At 43.1% G+C, this 21,313-nt stretch overlaps 1 long non-coding RNA gene across 2 annotated transcripts in view; it reads right to left on the bottom strand.

Annotated features, from left to right (window-relative positions):
- Window positions 1-20,062, bottom strand: part of LOC132024892 (uncharacterized) — a 78,836-nt gene extending 58,774 nt beyond the window's left edge. For both annotated transcript variants that reach the window (XR_009406345.1, XR_009406346.1), the window contains exons 1-2: window positions 19,952-20,062; window positions 19,723-19,787 (exon numbers count right to left, since the gene is read on the bottom strand). This is a non-coding gene — a long non-coding RNA (uncharacterized LOC132024892). The remainder of the gene's footprint in view (window positions 1-19,722; window positions 19,788-19,951) is intronic.
- Between the last annotated feature and the right edge of the window lie 1,251 nt (window positions 20,063-21,313).

Here is a 21,313-nt window from a genome sequence, read left to right as displayed (position 1 = left end):
AAACGGCTTTACTAATAATTCTAGCAAACATTTAAAGAATTATCACCAATCCTCAAACCCTTCCAAAAAATACAAGAGGGAACATTCCATAATATCAATATTACACTGGCATCAAAGCCACATAAAGATACCACAAGAAACAAATATTATTCCCCTATCCCTCATAAACAGATGCAAATATAAAGACAGTCTCTTCAATAAATGGTGCTGGGAAAACTGGACAGCTATATGTAGAAGAATGAAACTCAACCATTCTCTTACACCGTACACAAAGATAAACTCAAAATGGATAAAAGACCTCAACGTGACTGCACCAGCTTGCATTCCCACCAACAGTGTAGGAGGGTTCCCCTTTCTCCACATCCTCGCCAGCATCTGTCATTTCCTGACTTCTTGATTTTGATATGAGGAAGTGGTGATACAACATGGGGACTTAAGTGGGTACAAGAAGAATAAATGAAACAAGATGCGATTGGGAGGGAGACAAACCATAAGTGACTCTTAATCTCACAAAACAAACTGAGGGTTGCTGGGGGGAGGGGGTTTGGGAGAAGGGGGTGGGATTATGGACACTGGGGAGGGTATGTGCTTTGATGAGTGCTGTGAAGTGTGTAAACCTGGTGATTCACAGACCTGTACCCCTGGGGATAAAGATATATGTTTATAAAAAATAATAAAAAATAAAAAATTTAAAAAAAAAAAAACCTCAATGTGAGACAAGAATCCATCAGACGCCTAGAGGAGAACATAGGCAGTAATCTCTTTGATATCAGCCACAGCAACTTCTTTCAAGATATGTCTCCAAAGGCAAAGGAAACAAAAGTGAATGAACTTTTGGGACTGCATAAAAATCAAAAGCTTCTGCACAGCAAAGGAAACCATCAAAAAAACAAAGATGCAACCCAAGGAATGGGAGAAGATATTTGCAAATGACAGTACAGACAAAAGGTTGATATCCAGGATCTATAATGAACTCCTCAAACTCAACACACACGAAACAGGCAAACATGTAAAAAAATGGGCAGAAGATAGGAACAGACACTTCTCGAATCAAGACATACAAATGGCTATCACTTATAAAGCTGGTGTGAAGGTTTAAATACAAAAATTGTGAAATCAATTACATATTGAATCACAAATTGGGGCACCTGGGTGGCTCAGTGGGTTAAAGCCTCTGCCTTTGGCTCAGGTCATGATCCCAGGGTCCTGGGAACAAGCCCCACATTGGGCTCTCTGCTCAGTGGGGAGACTGTTTCCTGTCCTCTCCCTCTGCCTGCCTCTCTGCCTACTTGTATCTTTGTCAAATAAATAAATAAAATCTTTTTAAAAAATCACAAATTAAAAAACGTAAAATATGACATCATTTACATAAAATGAGGAGAAAATAAAAATGCAGTTATTTTAGAGTATGTTCAAACTTAAGTGACCATCAACCCAATATGGATTGCTGTATTCTTAAGATGTTCTATATGAACCCCAAAGTAACCACAAACCAAAAACCTAGACACCCAGAAAGAATAAGCCAAACATAATACTAAAGAAAGTCATCAATTACAAGGAAAGAGCAAAAGAAGGAACAGAGAAGAGCTACAAAAACAACCAGAAAAGAGTTAACAAAATGGCAGTTTAAGTACATACCTATCAATAATTACTTTGAACTGAAATTATCTAAATGCTCAATCAAGAGACAAATGAGGGTGGAATGAATTAAAAACAGGAAGGAAAGAAAAAAAAAGTCTGATGCACCATTATGCTTGCCTATAAAAGACTCACTTCAGACCTTAAGACACATACAGACTGAAAGCTCAGGAAAAGCAGCAACAACAGAACATTTATCACGACAAAAAAAAGAAAAAGAAAAAAAGCTAGATAGCAGTACTTATATTAAACAAAACAGACTTTATTTCTTTAAAAACACTTTTGAAAAAAGGATTTTACTTATTTATTTGAGAGAGAGAGAGAATGAGAAGGGGTGGGGTCAGAGGGAGAAGGAGACCCCACCAAGCAGGGAGCCCAATGCAGGACTCCAGGATCATGACCCGAGCCAGAGGCAGTCACTCAACCCACTGAGCCACCCAGGCGCCCCAACAAAACAGACAATAAAACAAAGACTCTAACAAGAGACAAAGAAGGGTATCACATATAATGAGAAAGGGATCACACCAACAAGAGAATAAACCAATTGTAAATATCTATGCACCCAAGACTGCAACACTTAAATATATGAAGCAAATATTAAAGAGAGAAACTGCTGGTAATACAATACTATTAGGTGACTTAACACCCCACTTAACACTAATGGATAGATCATCCATGTGGAAAAACCAAGAAAACAGTGTCTCTGCATGACGTAATAGGCCAGATTGGACATAAAACATATACATAGAACATTTCCTCCAAAAAAAAACAACAGAATACACGTTCAAGTGCGCAAGGAACATTCTCCAGAAGAGACCACTTGTTAGGCCACAAAACAAGCCCTGATAAATTTGAGACTGGAAGCATACCATGCTTCCTTTCCAACCACAACAATATAAAACTAGAAACAAATTACAAGGAAAAAAGCTGGAAAAAAAACCCCAAACATATGGAGGATAAACAATCTGCTACTATACAGCCATTGAGTCAGTGAAGCAATCAAATAAACTTTAAAAATTCATGGATGGGTTAGAAGATGGCAAGATGCCAGAGCACTAGGAGGACTCTAGGCCTGCCTCTCCCACAAACCCAACTATACCCCAGAAATAGACCTGAAGACTCGCAGAACAAACTCGGATAAAACAAAAGGGAGACAAGAGGCCGCATCAAAGAAGGCAGGAAGTGTGGAGAGGCAGGCAATTCAGGAGACAGACTAGGGTCGCTGTGGTGGGGAGGGAGCCACAGTCCAGGAGAAGGGCAAGAGACAGATTAACACACCAGAGCTCAGAGCAAAACCTAATTCCCATAGCAACTAAGCTAGAAAGCAAGATGGGCCAAAGTCCATGACTTCTGGCAACCAGTGGGGTTTAAAGCCTGAAGTTTTAAAGGTCAGTGGGCCTGGCTGGGAATAGAGCCTATAGGGTACAGTGCTGCTCTTGGAGTGAAGGCAGGCAAACAACTGGGGGACATACTGTGTGACAACAGGGATCTGATGAGCACCTGGGGCACACAGTGAGGAAGTCATGTGCTTATCTTATAGCACATCCCAGAGAGGCAGCATTCATGGAGAGACCCTCCTGGGAACAAAAGAACTGTCTGGAGCCATTTCTCTCCTCTACCCCCAGCATAAGCGCAGGTCAAACTACAGGACCCAGTGTAGCATCAACACTCACTGCCTAATAACTTGCTTACACCAAGCTCCACCCTGACACACTCTGGTGGAACCACCCTTCCCAGTTACCAGCCTCAGTCCCAGTGTGGCAGGCCCCCTCCTCCAGACCTGCCCAAACTGCTCACACCCGTCCTCCAAATGGGAGGTTTGCGGAGTCTTGGTTCCTATGGCAGTGGCAACAGGTCTCTTTCCATGAGCAGATCACAGTACACCTAGTTAAAATGTACCACATTCAGGCCAGGGACCAAACACTGCCCACAGCACACAGAGAGAACCTCTGCAGATGACTGGCCTAAAGGATAAAGCAGCCAGCCAGTACTCAACAGCAGAGCACACGCAGCACACACTAGAGACACTCCTGGAAGCATGTACACTACAGGGCTCTATAGAACCTCTTTTGCACAAGGCCATTACTCTTGAGAACAGACTTAGCTGACCTTTCTAACACAGAGAAATAGTTACAGAAACATAGACAAAATGAGAAAAGGAATTAATCCCAAATGAAATAAAAGGACGAGGACATGGGTGGAGATCTAAGTGAAACAGATGCCTGAGGGAGTTTTTAAAGCAATGATCATAAGGATACTCACTGGACTTCAGAAAAGAGTAGAAGACAAGGGACTTTGAACACAGACATGGAATAACGTACCAGAGATGAAGGGCTCAATAAACAAAATAAAAAACATGCTTGATGGAATAAACAGCAGGCTGGAAGAAGCAGAGGAATGAAATTCATGACTTAGAAGGCAGAGTAATAGAAAGCAATCAGCTGAAAAAAAAGGGAGAAAAAAGAATTATACAAAATGAGAAGAGACTTATGGAACTCAGTGACTCCATCAAGCATAGTAACATTTACATGGTGAGGATCCCAGAAGGAAGAGAGAGAAAAGGGGACAGAAAATATATTTGAAGAAATAATAGATGAAAATTTCCCTAATCTGGGGAAGGAAACAGATATTCAGATGAAGGAAGCACAGACAACCCCACCAAAATCAACAAAAGCAGATCCACATCAAGACTTAATTAAATTGGCAAAATATAGTGATTATTTTTTTTTAAAGCAGCAAGACAAAAGAAAGCAGGAACAAACAGGGGAATCCCCATAAGGCTAGTGGGGGAATTTTTCAGGAGAAACTTAGCAGGCCAGAAGAGAGTGCCATGATATATTCAAAAAGTGCTGAGTGGGACAAAACTGCAGCCACGAATACTCTACCAAGGCTACCATTCATACCAGAAAAGGAGAAAACCAGTTTCCCAGCAAACATAAACTAAAGGAGTTCATAACCACGGAACTAGCCCTGCAAGAAGTATTAAAGGGGACTCTGAGTAGAAAGGAGACCAAAAACAACAGTATTAAGGTAGGAAACACAAAAGCAGAGATAGAAGTATTTCTTTAAAAATCAATCAAGACATTTTAACAACAGTTTTCTTCCAATCCATGAGCAGAGAATGTCTTTCCATATTTTCAGGTCTTCTTCAGTTTCTTTCATCAGTCTTTTATACTTTTCATAGTATAGGTCCTTCACCTCTTTGGTGAGGTTTATTTCTAGATATCTTATTATTTTGGCTTCAGTTGTAAAGGGGATTGTTTTCTTAAACTCTCTGCTACTTCATTATTGGTGTCCAGAAATCCAACAGTTGTGGTGTCTATGTGGTTTAGTCGGTTAAGCATCTGCCTCGGCTCAGGTCATCATCCTACGATCCTGGGATCCTGGGATCGAGCCCTGCATCAGGCTCCTTGTTCAGCAGGGAGCCTGCTTCTCGCTCGCTCTCTTCCTCTGCCTGATGCTTCCCCTGCTTGTGCTCATGTGCACTAGCTCTGTCAAACACATTTTAAAAAAGAAATGCAGTGGTTCTCTGCATATTTATTTTGTATCCTGAAAATTTATACTGAATTCATTGATCAGTTCAAGCAGTTTTTTGGTGGAGTCTTTCGTGTTTCCTATGACATTGCGTCATCTGTAAATATTGTTTAAACGTCTATACTACCCAAAGCAATCCACGCATTTAACGCAATTCCTATCAAAATACCACCAGCATTTTTCGCAGGACTAAAACAAACAATCCTAAAATTTGTATCAAACTGTAAAAGGCCCCGAAGAGTCAAGCCAATCTTGAAAAAGAAAAGCAAAGCTGGAGGCGTCAAAATTCTGGACTTTGAGTTATATTAAAAAGCCACAGGAGATGTCAAAGAGGTTACTGCCTATGTTCTCCTCTAGGATTTTCACGGATTCCTGCCTCATGTTGAGGTCTTTAATCCATTTCGAGTTTATATTCGTGTATGGTGTAAGAGAGTGGTCAAGTTCCATTCTTCTATACGTAGCTGTCCAATTTTCCCAGCACCACTTATTGAAGAGACTGTCTTTTTTCCACTAGATATTTTTTTCCTGCTTTGTTGTTGTTTGATCACAGAATTGTGGATCCATATCTGGACTCTCTCCTCTGTCCCACTGGTCTATGTGTCTGTTTTTGTGCCTGTACCATGCTGTCTTGGTGATCACAGCTTTGTAGTAAAGCTTGAAATCAAGCAACATGATACCCCCAGCTTTGTTTTTCTTTCTCAACATTTCCTTAGTGATTTGGGGTCTTTTCTGGCTCCATACAAATTTTAGGGTTGTTTGTTTCAGCACTTTGAAAAATGCTGGTGGAATTTTGATTGAGATGGCATTGACTGTAGACTGCTCTGGGCAGTACAGACATTTTAGTAATGTTTATTCTTCCAATCCATGAGCATGGAATGCTTTAGCATCTTTTTGTGTCTTCTTCAATTTCTTTCATGACTGTTCTGTAGTTCCTCAAGTATAGATCCTTTACCTCTTTGGTTAGGTTTATTCCAAAGTACCTTATGGTTATTGCCACTATAATAAATGGAATCAATTCTCTAATTTCCCTTTCTATATTTTCATTGTTAGTGGATAAGAAAGCAACTGATTCCTGCACACTGATTTTGTATCCTGCCACATTACTGAATTGCTATATAAGTTCCAGTAGTTTGGGGGTGGAGTCTTCTGGGTTTTCCGTATAAAGTATTATGTCTTCTGTGAAGAGAGAGAGTTTGACATCTTTGCCAATCTGAATACCTTTTATTTCTTTTTGTTGTCTGATTGTTGTCGCTAGGACTTCTAGGACTATGTTGAATAAGAAAGGCGAAAGTGGGCATCCTTGTTGCATTCTTGATCTCAAAGGGAAGGCTGTCAACTTTCACCCATTGAGAATGATATTTGCTGTGGGTATTTCATAGATTTTATGAAGTTGAGGAATGTTCCCTTTATCCCTATACTTTGAAGAATTTTAATCAGGAACAGATGCTGTGTTTTCTCAAATACTTTTTCTGCATCAATTGAGAGGACCATGTGGTTTCTCTCTTCTCTTAACTCTATCACATTGATTGACTTGCGAATGTTGAACCACCCTTGCATCCCAGGGATAAGTCCCACCTGGTCATGCTGGATCATCATTTTAATGTACTGTTGGATCCTATTAGCTAGGATCTTGTTGAGAATCTTGGCATTCATATTCATCAGGGATATTGGTCTGATATTCTCCTTTTTGATGGGGTCTTTGCCTGGTTGGGGATCAGGGTAATGCTGGTTTCATAGAAGGAGTATGGAAGTTTTCCATTTGTTTCTATTTTTTGTAACAGCTTCAGGAGAATAGGTATTATTTCTTCTTTGGATGTTTGGTAGCATTCCCCAATGACTCTGTCAGGTTCTGGGCTCTTGTTTTTTGGGAGGTTTTTGATCACTGCTTCAATCTCATTATAAGATATTGGTCTAGTCAGGTTATCAATTTCTTCCTGTTTCAGTCTTGGAAGTTTATAGGTTTCCAGAAATGAATCCATTTCTTCTACGTTGCTTAACTTACTGGCATATAGCTGTTAATAATAATTTCTGATGACTGTTTCTATTTCTTTGGTGTTAGTCGTGATCACTCCCCTTTCATTCATAATTTTATTAATTTGGGTCTTCTCTCTTTTCTTTTGGATTAGTTTGGCCAGTGGTTTATCAATCTTATTAATTCCTTCAATACATGTCTCCAAAGGCAAAGGGAAAAAAAGCAAAAATAAACTTTTGGGACTTCATCAAGATCAAAAGGTTCTGCACAGCAAAGGAAACAGTCAATAAAACAAAGAGGCAACCCACGGAATGGGAGAAGATATTCACAAATGATACTACAGACAAAGGACTGATATCCAAGATCTACTAAGAACTCCTCAAACTCAACACTCAAAAAATAGATAATCACGTCAAAAAATTGGTAGAAGACATGAACAGGCACTTCTACAAAGAAAACATACAAATGGCTAATAGACACATGAAAAAATGTTCATCATCATTAGCCATCAGGGAGATTCAAACCAAAATCACATTGAGATACCATCTTTCACCAGTTAGAATGGCCAAAATTAACAATACTGTACACAACAAATGCTGTAGAGGATGTGGAGAAAGGGGAACCCTCTTACACTGTTGGTGGGAGTGCAAGTTGGTGCAGCCACTTTGGAAAACAGTGTGGAAATTCCTTAAGGAATTAAAAAAAGAGCTACTCTATGACCCGGCAATTGCACTATTGGGTATTTACCCCAAAGATACAGGTGTAGTGAAAAGAAGGGCCATCTGTACCCCAATGTTCATAGCAGCACTGGGCACAATCGCCAAACTGTGGAAAGGGCCAAGATGCCCTTCAACAGACGAATGGATAAAGTAGATATGGTCCATACATACAATGGAATATTATGTCTCCATCAGAAAGGATGAATACACAAATTTTGTATCAACATGGACGGGACTGGAGGAGATTATGCTGAGTGAAAGAAGTCAAGCAGAGAGAGTCAATTATGCGGATTCACTTACTTGTGATACAAAAGGAATAACATGGGAGGACTTTAGGAGAAGGAAGGAAAAGTGAATTGGGGGAAATCAGAGGGGAGATGAACCATGAGAGACTGGACTCTGAGAAATAAACTGAGGGTTTTGGAGGGGAGAGAGGTAGGGAGTTAGGTGAGCCTGGTGGTGGGTATTAAGGAGGGCACATATTGCATGGAGCACTGGGTGTGGTGCATAAACAATGAATCTTGGAACACTGAAAAAATAAAATTTAAAAAATATTCATGGAAACTAATGAAAATGAAAACACTGGTCCAGGGGCACTGGTGGCTCAGTGGGTTAAAGCCTCTACCTTCGGCTCAGGTCATGATCCCAGGGTCCTGGGATCGAGCCCCACATCGGGCTCTCTCCTCAGCAGGGACCTGCTTCCTCCTCTCTCTCTTCCTGCCTCTCTGCCTACTTGTGATCTCTGTCTTATTTAAAAAAAAGAAAAGAAAAGAAAACACTTCAGTCCAAAACCTATGGGATACTGCTAAGGCAGTCCTAAGGGGGAAATACATAGCCATCTAAGCTTTAATCAAAAATAAAAAGAAAAATCCTGAATATACAAGCTAACTGTACACCTTAAAGAACTGGAGAAAGAACAACAAATAGAGACTAAGCCAAGTAAAAGAAGAGAAATAATAAAGCTTAGAGCAGAGATCAATGAATTAGAAACCAGTAATACAGTAGAGCCGATCAATGAAACTAAAAGCTCTTTCTTTGAAAGAATTAATAAGATCAATAAACCACTGGCCAGATTTATCCAAAGAAAAGCCTCCCCTGCTTGCAGACCCAAATTAATAAAATTATGAACGAATGGGGAGAGATGACGACTAACACCAAGGTAATATAGAAACAATTATTAGAAATCATTATGGCCCAGCAATTACACTACTGGGTATTTACCCCAAAGATAAAGGTGTAGTGAAAAGAAAGGACATATGTACCTCCATGTTCATGGCAGCAGTGTCCACAATAGCCAAACTGTGGAAAGAACCAAGATGCCCCTCAACAGATGAACGGATAAAAAAGATGCGGTCCATACACACAATGGAATATTACTCAGCCATCAGAAAGGATGAATACCCAACTTTTCCATCAACATGGATGGGACTGGAGATTATGCAGAGTGAAATAAGTCAAGCATAAAATATCAATTATCATATGGTTTCACTTATTTGTGGAACATAAGGAACAGCACGGAGGATACTAGGAGAAAGAAGGGAAAAATGAAGGGGGGACTTAGAGGGGGAGAGGAACCATGAGAGACTATAGACTCCAAGAAACAAACTGAAGGTTTTACAAGGAAGGGAGCAGGAGGATGGGTTAGCCTGGTGATGAGTATTAAGGAGGGCATGTATTGCATGGAGTAGTGGGTGTTTTATGCAAACAATGAATCTTGGAACACTACATCAAAAACTAACGGAAATACTGTATGGTGACTAACATAATTTAAAAAAAGAAAAAATTATTATCAACAACTATATGGCAGGCAATAAATTAAGCAAACTGGATGAATTGGATGCATTCCTGGAAACCTATAGACTACCAAGACTGAAACAGGATGAAATTGACAATCTGAAGAGACCAATAACCAGTAACGAGATTGAAGTAGTGATCAAAACCTCCCAAAAAACAAGAGTCCAGGGCCCAATGGATTCCCATGGGAATTCTACCAAACATTCAAAAAAGAAATAATACCTATGCTCCTGAAGCTGTTTCAAAAAATAGAAGTGGAAGTAAAAATAGACTCATTCTATGAAGCCATATTACCTTGATCCCCAAACCAGACAAAGACCCCAACAAAAAGGAGAATTACAGACCATTATCCCTAATGAACATGGATGGCAAAATACTCACCAAGATACTATCCAATAGGATCCAACGGTACACTAAGAGAATAATTCTTTTTTGTTATAAATTAATTAATTTATTTTCAGAAAAACAGCATTCATTATTTTTTCACCACAACCAGTACTCCATGCAATCCGTGCCCTCCATAATACCCACCACCAAGTACCCCAACCTCCCACCCCCCCGCCACTTCAAACCCCTCAGATTGTTTCTCATTCTCACCACTGTTTGCTAGAACTCATACAGCAGTTCAACAACATGGCAGGACATAAAAATCAGTGCAAGAAATCAGTTGCATTTCTATACACTAACAGTGAGACAGAAGAAAGAAATAAAGGAATCAATCCCATTTACAATTGCACCCAAAACCATAAAATACCTAAGAATAAACCTAACCAAAGAGGTAAAGGATTTGTACTCTAAAAACTACAGGGGGGTCTGGGTGGCTCAGTGGGTTAAGCCTCTGCCTTAGGCTCAGGTCATGATCTCAGGGTCCTGGGATCGAGCCCTGAGTCAGGCTCTCTGCTCAGCAGAAAGCCTGCTTCCCCCTCTCTGCTGACTGCTCTGCCTACTTGTGATTTCTCTGTCAAATAAATAAATAAAATCTTTTTTTAAAAAAGAAATTTTTTAAAAACTACAGAACACTATGAAAGATACTGAGGAAGACAAAGAGATGGACAATATTCCATGTTAATGCAATGGAAGAATAAACTTTGTTAAAATGTCTATGCTTCCCATGCATTCAATGCAATCTCTATCAAAACACCATAAAAAAATACCATCGACATTTTTCACAGAGCTGGACCAAATAATCCTAAAATTTGTATGGAATCAGAAAACAAAACAAAACAAAACAGCCAGAGAAATGTTGAAAAAGAAATACAAAGCTGGTGGCATCACAATGCCTGACTTCAAACTATATTATAAAGCTGCGATCATCAAGACCATAGGTACTGGTACAAAAACAGATAAATAGATCAACAGAACAGAATAGAAAACCCAGAAATGTACCCTCAACTCTGGTCAGCAAATCTTTGACAAAGCGGGAAAGAATATATCTAATGGGAAAAAATCGTCTCTTCAATAAATGGTGTTGGAAAAATTGGGACAGCCACATGCAGAAGACTGAAACTGGACCATTCTCTTATACCGCACACAATGATGGAACTCAAAGTGGATGAAAGACCTAAATGTGAGATAGGAAACCACCAAAATCCTAGAGGAGAACACAGGAAGGAACATCTTTGACCTCAGCCACAGCAACTTCTTGCTAGACATGTCACCAAAGGCAAGGCAAACAAAGGCAAAAATGAACTATTGGGACATTATCAAGATAAAAAGCTTCTGCACAGCAAAGGAGAGTCAACAAACATAAAAGGCAACCTATGGAATGGGAGAAGACATTTACAGATGACATATCAGATAAACGGCTGGTATCCGAGATCTATAAAGAGCTTATCAAACTCAACACTCAAAACACACGGGGCACCTGGATGGTTCACTGGGTTATTAAACCTCTGCCTTCAGCTCAGATCAGGATCTCAGGATCCTGGGATCAAGCCCCACGTGGGGCTCTCCGCTAACCGGGAAGCCTGCTTGCCTCCCCCCGCCCCAACCCGGCCTCTTTGCCTCCTTGTGATCTCTGTCTGTTAAATAAATAAATAAAATCTTTAAAACATGAGCAAAGAAGACCTACAAATAACAGACCCATGAAAAAATGTTCAAACATCACTACCCATCAGAGAAATACAAATCAAAACCACATTGAGATAACACGTTATACCAGTTAGAATAGCTAAAATTAACGAAACAGGAAAAAAACGTTGGCTGAGGATGTAGAGAATGGAGAATCCTCTTGCACTGTTAGTGGGAATGCCAGCTGGTACAGTTACTTTAGAAAACAGTATGGAAGTTCCTCAAGAAGTTAACAATGGAGCTCCCTACCCTATGACCCAGCAACTGCACTACTGGGTATTTACCCCCAAAACACACAGAGGTAGTGAAAAGAAGGGGCACGTGCACCCCAATGTTCATAGCACCTATGTCCATCATAGCCAAACTGTGGAAGGAGTGGAGATGCCCTTCAACAGATGAACGGATAAAGAAGATGTGGTACATACATACAATGGAATATTACTCAGCCATCAGAAAGGATGAATACCTACCATTTACAACAATGTGGATGCAAGTTAATAAGTCAACCAAAGAAAGACAGTTATCATATGGTTTCGGTGATATGTGGACTATAAGAAACAGTGCAGAGGATCATAAGGGAGGGAGAACTGAATGGAAAGAAATCAGAGATGGATACAAACCAGGAGACTTCTGACTCCGGGAAATAAACTGAGGGTTGCTGAAGGGGAGGGGAGGGGGGCGGTTGGGGTAACTGGTGGATAGGCATTAAAGAGGGTATGTGATGAGCCCTGGGTGTTATTAAATGCAACTGATGAATTATTGAACACATGTGAAACTAATGATGTATCTTATCTTGGCTAATTGAATTTAATAAGATGAAGTCTAAAAAAATTAAGTGACCTGCAGATTCCATAAAACCCACACTTTTTTATTTGAGAGAGAGAGAGGGAGGAGAGGGCAAAGAGAGAGGGAGGGAGAGAATCTCAAGCAGGCCCTATGCACAGCATAGAACCTGACGTGGGGCTCTATCTCAGATCATGACCTGAGCCAAAATCAAGAATCAGATGCTCAATCAACTGAGCCACCCAGGCACCCCCACAGAATCCCTATTAAAATCCCAATGGATTTCTTTACAGAAATAGAAAAAAACAATCCAAAAATTCATACAGAATCACAAAAGATCCTGAACAGCCAAAACAGTTTTGGACAAGAACAAAGCTGGAGGCATCACACTTCCTGATTTCAAAATATATTATAAACCTATAATATATTAGTACTGGCATTTAGACCTATAGATCAGTGGAACCAAGAGCCCACAAATAAAACCATATATAGTGTGATCTTCAAGAAGGATTCCAAGAACTCACAGTGGGGAAAGGTTAGCCTCTAAGAAATGGTGGGAAAAAAAGATCACTACATAGTTAAGAGTGAAACTGGATCCTTATCCAACTTCATCTACAAAATTAAATGAATAAAAAAAATTAAGACCCGAAACTGATAAAAACAAAGGACTAAAACTTCTTAACATTAATCCAGGTGATAACTATTGGATCTGATACCAACAGCAATGACAACCAAAAGGTAAAAACAGACAAGTTGATTTGCATCAAACTAACAGCTTCTGCACAGCCAAGGAAACCATCAAAAAATGAAAAGGGAAGCTATGGAATGGGGACAATATTTGAAACTATGTATCTGACAAGGGGTTAAGATCCAAAATATATGAGGAATTCCTTCAACTCAACAGCAAAATAGCAAATAATTCAAAAGAAAGTCAACCAAGTATTTGAATAGCTCTTTTCCCAAAGACCTATATATAAATGGCCAACAGATGTAAGAAAAGTTGCTCAGTATTACTAATTGTCAGGCATTTGCAAATTAAAACCACAATGACGTATGACCTCACAACTGCTAGAACGGTTGGGGTATTTCACACTGCTCATTCTGCCACTGGGATGTATTTTGCATCTTCATGGCCTGCCATCCAGATGCATTGATAAAGGTTATGTTTAGTTTGCTGGGATGGGTCAACCAGTTTGACTGCTACTCGGCACATACAAGTGCTTGGTCATAACTGCTTACCTCTGAACATCAATTTCATCACCTGAAATGTGAGACACTAATGTACCCACTAGGGTTTTTTTTATGGATTTGGCAAGCATGAGTATGAAAGTATGCCTCATAGTGCCTGGCACATGCTAAAAACTCAGTGGGGCAGTGATGATGCAAATTTACTTTTCACCAGAGCCTGATGAATGCAGCTGGGCACTCAGTTTGGGTCTGTTCTTCCTTTACCGGTCCAGGACACCAAGAGTTTTGGCTGTTGACATTTGGATCACGGGAAGCAAGCGGCCATCTAATTTAGAACATTGAGAATTTTATACCCAGTTTATTTTAACTTATATGCTATGCCTGCTTCACTGCATTTGAACTATGAGCCATAGGAGTTTAGGTTTTTTCGTGAGCAACATTTGGGTTTGTTGCTTTGCAGGGTGCCATGCGTCCTGTGCCAGCTGGCTTAATTTGTTCTGCCTCCCAGTGATAGGAGCTGACAGTGATCGGGCCGACGACATGCCCTGCAGGCAAGTGATGAAGACTCAGTGCTCCCATCCTTGAGGGACATGTGTGCCACTAGGCAGCAGGTTCGCAGGTCCCGTTGACAAAGTGGACCATGCAGTTCATTCACTCGTGGATGGCCTGGTGTCTCTTGTGTCAGTGGTTACAGTTCCAGGAGTTATGATACTCGCTAAGACACTGACCAGCTTCCCACTTTAGCCTCGAGAGAGACATTGTAGGACAGTGAAGCAGGGTGAGGCCAAGAGAGTAACAGGGCAGATCTCAGTCAGGAAGGCACTCCATAAAGAGAATAGAGAAGCATTCTAACATGAGGAAACAGAAAACGAAGAGGCCCCAGTGTGCCTTTCAAGAACAGAAAGAAGGCTGCTGCACCTGGGGCTCATGGCCACGGCCAGCGAGGCGGCAGTGAGAGGAGGTCAGACCAGAAGGTGCCCGGGAAGGGACACTGTGAGGGGCCGACTTTGTTCTGAGAACAGTGGGTGCCAAGTAGGCGGAAATGAGAGGCAGGAGGATGGTGTGAGAACATGGGGAAGAGGAATCCCTCCTACCTGGAGAAGGCGACTCTCACCCACGGTGTCAGGGGAAGAAAGCAGAGTGGGAATCAGGGGCAGGCTGGGGAAGGACAGGGAGAACGGACATGCAGGAGGCCTCACGCTGATGTCGCCAGAGGGCACAAAGTACAGTAGAACATATGCACAGACAGGCCAGTCAGCAGGGCCAGGCCTGAGAAAGACCCTGCGAGGAACTTGGCCCTTACCCTCTGTCTGTGGGAGCCACCCAAAGAAGAAAGCAGATTCCTCCCTCAGGACCTACCCTTGCATCTACCACTTCCTGGCAGAGTTCACCCAATGGGTCACTCCCACCAGCACATTCTGGAGAGAACTGGTCAAGTCTGACCTCCTAGAGGAGAAACCCTGATCTCCCAGCCACTCCGCTGAGGACAGGACTCCTGGGGCAGTCAGCCCCACTCTGCTTCCAGCCACTAGCAGAAGTGATATTGCCAGACCCATCCAGGTAAGCTTAAGAAGACCACTGACCATGCCAGGGGAATGGCTGCTCTAGAACAGAGACTGGATGACTCTGAGCAACAGAAGATCACAACAAACAAGGGTCAGTCCACATGGGAGAGCCTCACAGTCACCAATATGCCCCGTGTCCCCCTCCTACACCAACACACACTCCAGCTAGACACAGTGAGCCACCATCACAGTCCCACAGAGCTCTGCATGTCTCCAAACACACAAACCCTACCCACCAGATGCCTACTAGTGCACCTAGAACTTTCATGTCCCAAACAGACATACACCTTCAACCCCCAAAAAATTACAGCCATGGTCTTGAATACAAAAATGTACTCCCAACCATCCCCCAATAATCAAACGCTAAATACACACATCCTCATATCTTAAAAAATCCACTCAGCCCTGTATCACTCCCCATTGAAATCACACAAACCTTCTAACAATAACTGAATACATTAAAACCAAACTCACATACTTAATATTAAACACAATCCCATAATCCTAAATATACCAATATACCACATATAGTCGAGCAGAACTGTTAACGTCCACTTACGTGCAATGCCTCCAAAACTCAACACACAAATACCATCCAATAGATACACATGGGGTTTCCTACTTTCTCCTAAATACTCCTCAAAAGAATGACTTCACCACCCCAATACAAACATATACCTGTCTCCCTCTTGATATCCTATAAACGGCATCTGTCTATACCCCCCAATTACAGACACATAACTCACAACAGCCCACTGCACTGACAAGCTGAAGCTCCCAAAGCCCTCTACTCCCTAAATTCTTACCCTGACTAAATAAGTATACACACAGCCCTGATAGTGCAAATACACATAAAACCAACACACAAAGCATTAACACATAACATTAGGTCTTCTCCAATGCACAGACACATATTCACCATAGTTTCAAAATGCACAGACACACACACTATGCCACACCAACTATATACTCACGGCTCTCACTGCCCCCCAAATCGTCCATACACAGTTGATACCCATCTTTAAAATTATCCTGAACTATCCACCCCCCAAAATACACCCATAGGTTCCCCCCATACCGATATGTCCGGATCCAGGTTTTCTCCCCAACCTCCTTCTAAACACAACACACACACACACACACACACACACACACACACACACACACATACAACAATCCCTCCAATTCCTGTCCCTACCCAAGGTATCCAGAAAAAAATAAGTACTCATCAGATCTTCTTAAACCTGAATATACAGGGGCGCCTGGGTGGGTCAGTGGGTTGAAGCCTTTGCCTTCGGCTCAGGTCATGATCTCGGGGTCCTGAGATCCAGCCCCGCATCGGGCTCTCTGCTTAGTGGGGAGCCTGTTTCCTCCTCTCTCTCTACCTGCCTCTCTGCCTACTTGTGATCTCTCTCTGTCAAATAAATAAATAAAATCTAAAAAACAAACAAACAAAACCCTGAATATACAGAGCCAGTCCCTCAAACCTCTTAAAATACACAAGAACTCTTCCAAATTCATCACACTTCAAGAACCCCTACATAAATACCCGCATGTGCAACCTTTAATGCCCCAAATATACATGCACCCAGAACATAAGCAATCCCCAACCCTCAAATATATGTATTAGATTCCTCAATAAACACTCTGAATTTACACACACCACAGCCCACCCTGTGCTATGGACACTCTATACACCCACACCAACTTCCTACCAGCACTGAGAACATTCAGAGGCACTCACACAATGACAGTGTGTACACAGCGTGTACACAAGCACACACTTGTACACAGAGCTCCAACCTCATGATGAGAGAACAGCTCTTCTGAGGGGCTGCCAGCACATTCTACAGCATGACAACCTGCTCACACCCAGTCTGGACAGTTCCATAAAGACCTGAGCTCAGAATTCCCACCCCAAGCTCCCACTCTACTTTTCCTAGGGCACCTTTACAGGTAACCACTAAAGACGGGAGACCACGAAAATTTAGGGACCTCCTCCCCAACCACCTGTAAGTTCTCAGTGCTTGCTACCCTGCTCTCTATGTCCTGCTGGCTGGGACCTGAGACAGAGAACTGCCCTTCCATTGCACACACCCCATTACTGGGATCTGTGAGTAAATGCTGTGACTCCATGTCCTTTGGAGGGGCTGAACTGAAACTGTGCCTTCACTTCCCCAAAGTGGGAGTGCAGGTGCTGAGGGAGCTCCCTCCTTCAGCAAATCATACCCCGCAGGTTCTCAATACAGTGTACCAGGCTCGGGACCCCCAACATACCTCCAAACCATATACAAGGGCCATCCCCACCTCCCCAGACACAAGCACACCCCTCCATGCTCCCTGACTTGACCCACACAAACACTCACGACCCCAAGACGTATATACACAATTCCCTCCACCTTGAAGACACTCACACACTCAGAATCTATGTAAAGAAATTGCTAAAAGCTCTAACAGGCAGGAGTCTGATGACAATGGCATGCGTCTCGGGTGGACAAGAGCACCTTTGGGAGACAGCGTCAGCCCCCTGCTCCCTCAGGGATGGCGGCAACTACAGAGAATAGCCTTGCCCGGGGGCATCCTGTTTCCAGGAAGGCATTCGTCTCACGGGCTGATGAAGGCCTGGCCGATTTCTTCCAACGGCGACAGCTCTGAGAGACCGCATAGCTCCTCAGCTCCAGGAGGAGAAGCAGAGGCTGTTCCGGAGTCTGCCGAAAGACCACTGTGCCCAGTTCTTCCTGTTTCTACCCTCACAGGTGCTGTTTAGTAAATACCTTGTTTCCTAAACTCTGTGTCTGCTTCTGTGTTCCAAACTATGACACTCACACACCCATGACAATTATCAAGCATCAAGGAACACAACAAAGACCCCTCTCCTGGCTCTTACATTCCAGGGAAGAAAAGAGATAATAAACATATGGCCATCACAGGGACTTGGATGCATGCCTGTGCACAGTCAGGACTGTGACAAAGGACTCTTGATCTCTTGGGACGAAGTGGGGGAAGGTGCAAAAAGATTTGTAAGTCAGGACAGGTTTCTTGCTCGAAGCAGGAGAAAGCTGCAGGAAGGACGCAGACCACTGGCCCCCAAGCTAGAATTCTCCCAGCATCCCCAACTACCAGCAGCCGCAGGAGCAGAGTCTGGCTGAGGGTGGAAGAATTTACCTCCCGACGTGCTCCCACCCCCTCGCCCCGCAGAGTCAAAGCCTGCCTCCAGCCTCGGCCTGAGTCCCATCTTCTCCCTCCTCTGTTCCTAGTATCCCACTGACCCTGCTCTGCTTGTCCTGGGCTCTGTCGGTTGTAAGCCTCCTCTCTTGGGCCCTAGCAGACATCAGAACAGGGTCCTCTGTGTGGAGAAAGGGGAGCACTCTTACACTGTTGGTAGGAATGCAAACTGGTACAACCACTCTGGAAAACGGTATGGAGGTTCCTCGAGATGTTAAAAACAGAGCTACCCCAAAGATACCGAGGTCGTAGAGAAGAAGGGGCACATACACCCCAATGTTCATAGCGGCAATGTCCACAATAGCCAAACTGTGGGAGGAGCTGAGATGTTCTTCAACAGATGAATGGAAAAAGAAGATATGTTTCATATATACAACGGAGTATTACGCAGCCACTTAACACACCAATGCGCATGGAACTGGAGGGTATTCTGCTAAGTGAAATAGGTCAATCAGAGAAACACAATTATTGTAAGGTTTCACTCAAAGGGGAACGAACATAAGGAATCGTGCAGAGGACAATAGGGGTGAGGGGGGACTGAACGAGAAGAAATCATTGAGGGAGACAAACCTTATGAGACTCCTGACTCTGGGAAACAAACTGAGGGCTGTGGAGAGGGAGGTGGGTGGAGGGCTGGGGTTACTGGGTGATGGGAACTGAAGAGGGCACGTGGCACAGTGAGCACCAGGTGTTGTTATATACAGCTGACGAATCACTGAACGTTGTATCAAAAGCTAATGATGTATGATGTGTTGGCTAACTGAATTTAAATCACAAAATTAAAAAATAAAGAACAGTGTCCTTTGTAGGAACAGTTCCCTAGTGGCCACAGAGCCACCTTTTGGGTCTCCTCAGATCCACTCTTGTGTTGCTGCATGCCCCAGGGCGGTTGAGAGGGTTCAGGACCTCTTTCCCCAACAACTTCTGAGAAGTAGAGCAAGTTGGAGCTTCTAATGGCCTGGCCAAAGGGGCCACTCAGTACGAATCCTGAGGACTCAGGATTCCTTCTGTCCATGGAGATACGGGGGAACACATGTGTATCTGCCCCATGATACACACTCAGAACAACCAGCTCTGACTAGCCTCGCCATTCCAGCAATTCCCATTCATTCTATTGAGTGGGGGGTGTTCAGTGCTGGTTCAATACCACAATATTCCTATTTCTCTCCCTTAGATCTCAGAGTCTACATCTTCCATCTCACAGACAAGGCACATTAAGCCCAAGAACGTATACCTTGTACATATATTGCATTCTCTTCAGAATACTCTTTAACGTAGAAAAGCAGGCAGAGCTCCATTCTGCTGACAAAACACAATACAATTAGCATACCCCACCGGCATTTTATTGGGGACAGGTTATGAAGGAGGCAGGGAGAGCTACTAGGAATCCACCCGTACTAAGAAAGTCAGTTCAAGAAGCTGGCGATAGCACCTTCTTTTGGAGGGAGATTCAGGAGACTCACCATAAGGCAGGCCCACAAATGCTGGGTGGGTCCAAGGGAGGTGGGAGGCAGGAGGCAGCTATGTGGCCAGCTGGTGGCCATGCTCATCACGTGGCTGGTGGGTTTGCAGCTCCACCTGGACAGAGGAAAGAGCATCAGGTTTTCCTCTCAGAGAAACATGAAGCTATGTGCTTCCCAGTGTTAGGAGCATCCTGAACATTCAGAAAAGAAAGGAGAGCATTTCTAAAGGGTTTGGGAACACGAGAGCCATATCCATTCAGAGCAGAACATCCCAGTCCTCCTGGGTCACAGCCCCTAGCTCTTCTTCATGGGCAAAGCCTCCCCAGCCCCAGTCTTGTCAGTTCGCTGACCCCTAGGGGTCCTGCCTAGCCCTGAGGACTCAGGTTTCCACTGAGATAGGCTGGTTGAGAACTAGTGATTCCCAACACTCCCCATGACTCTGGGCAAGTGGTTCTGCAGGCTTTCACCTCCTGGACCCATGTAGAGGCTGTTCTTGCCTACCAGCCATGCTCCAGAAGAGACAAGGATGCCTGCAGCTTACCTAGGGGATTTACAAGGGGCTGTCTGGGAGAGCACGCTCTCTTGACCTCCTCTCCAGGAATCCCCACAATGTTCTGAATGTTGCCTGTCACAGCAACAACCCATTTATGAAGGCTCTGCTCTGCACAGCCATGTCTACCAGGGCCATCCATCTTGGGATGCCCTGATGCAAGGACCACAAATCCTGAAGGAGTGTCCACCTGCCTAACATATAAACACCCCTGAACCTACCTGCACGAAAAACTGGAAATCACCAAACATATAGGGATCCTTTGGCCCTAAAGAATGGGCCAACCCGATTAGGAGTAATGCAGCGGTTCAGAATGACAAGGGTCAAGGCACACATACAAGGGCCCAAAGCTCTGGATGCCCCCACTCACACACATCCCAATGATGCCTGCTTCACACACAGACACCAGGGGTGTGCTGGTCAATACTTCATAAAACGCTCTCAGAGGAAGGTGGGAAAGGCTTCTGTTTGTGGTTTTTACCTGGCATAAATATTCCCGGCATGACTAATTTCAAGCTACCTACCTAAAGTCATTAAACACAGAACTAGGAAAAGAGATGCACCACTGACCATCCCAAGTTAGTACGAGCCAGTTCCAGTGCACCATATCCCCTCTCACAGAAGTATGTGCACACAATCCACTATACGCCAAGTAGGGAATCAACTCCCACCCCAGATACATACACAAAACACTATGTATATCTGTGCATATGTGCATATATATACAAATATACATACGCGAATACACATAGATCTCCTAACACACACACACACACACACATTTCTATCCTCATCCTGAATTACAGAAACCA

The sequence above is a fragment of the Mustela nigripes genome, chromosome 9 (genome assembly GCF_022355385.1).
Source record: "Mustela nigripes isolate SB6536 chromosome 9, MUSNIG.SB6536, whole genome shotgun sequence".
NCBI lineage: Eukaryota > Metazoa > Chordata > Mammalia > Carnivora > Mustelidae > Mustela > Mustela nigripes.
This window is presented reverse-complemented; position numbering and strand designations above follow the sequence as displayed.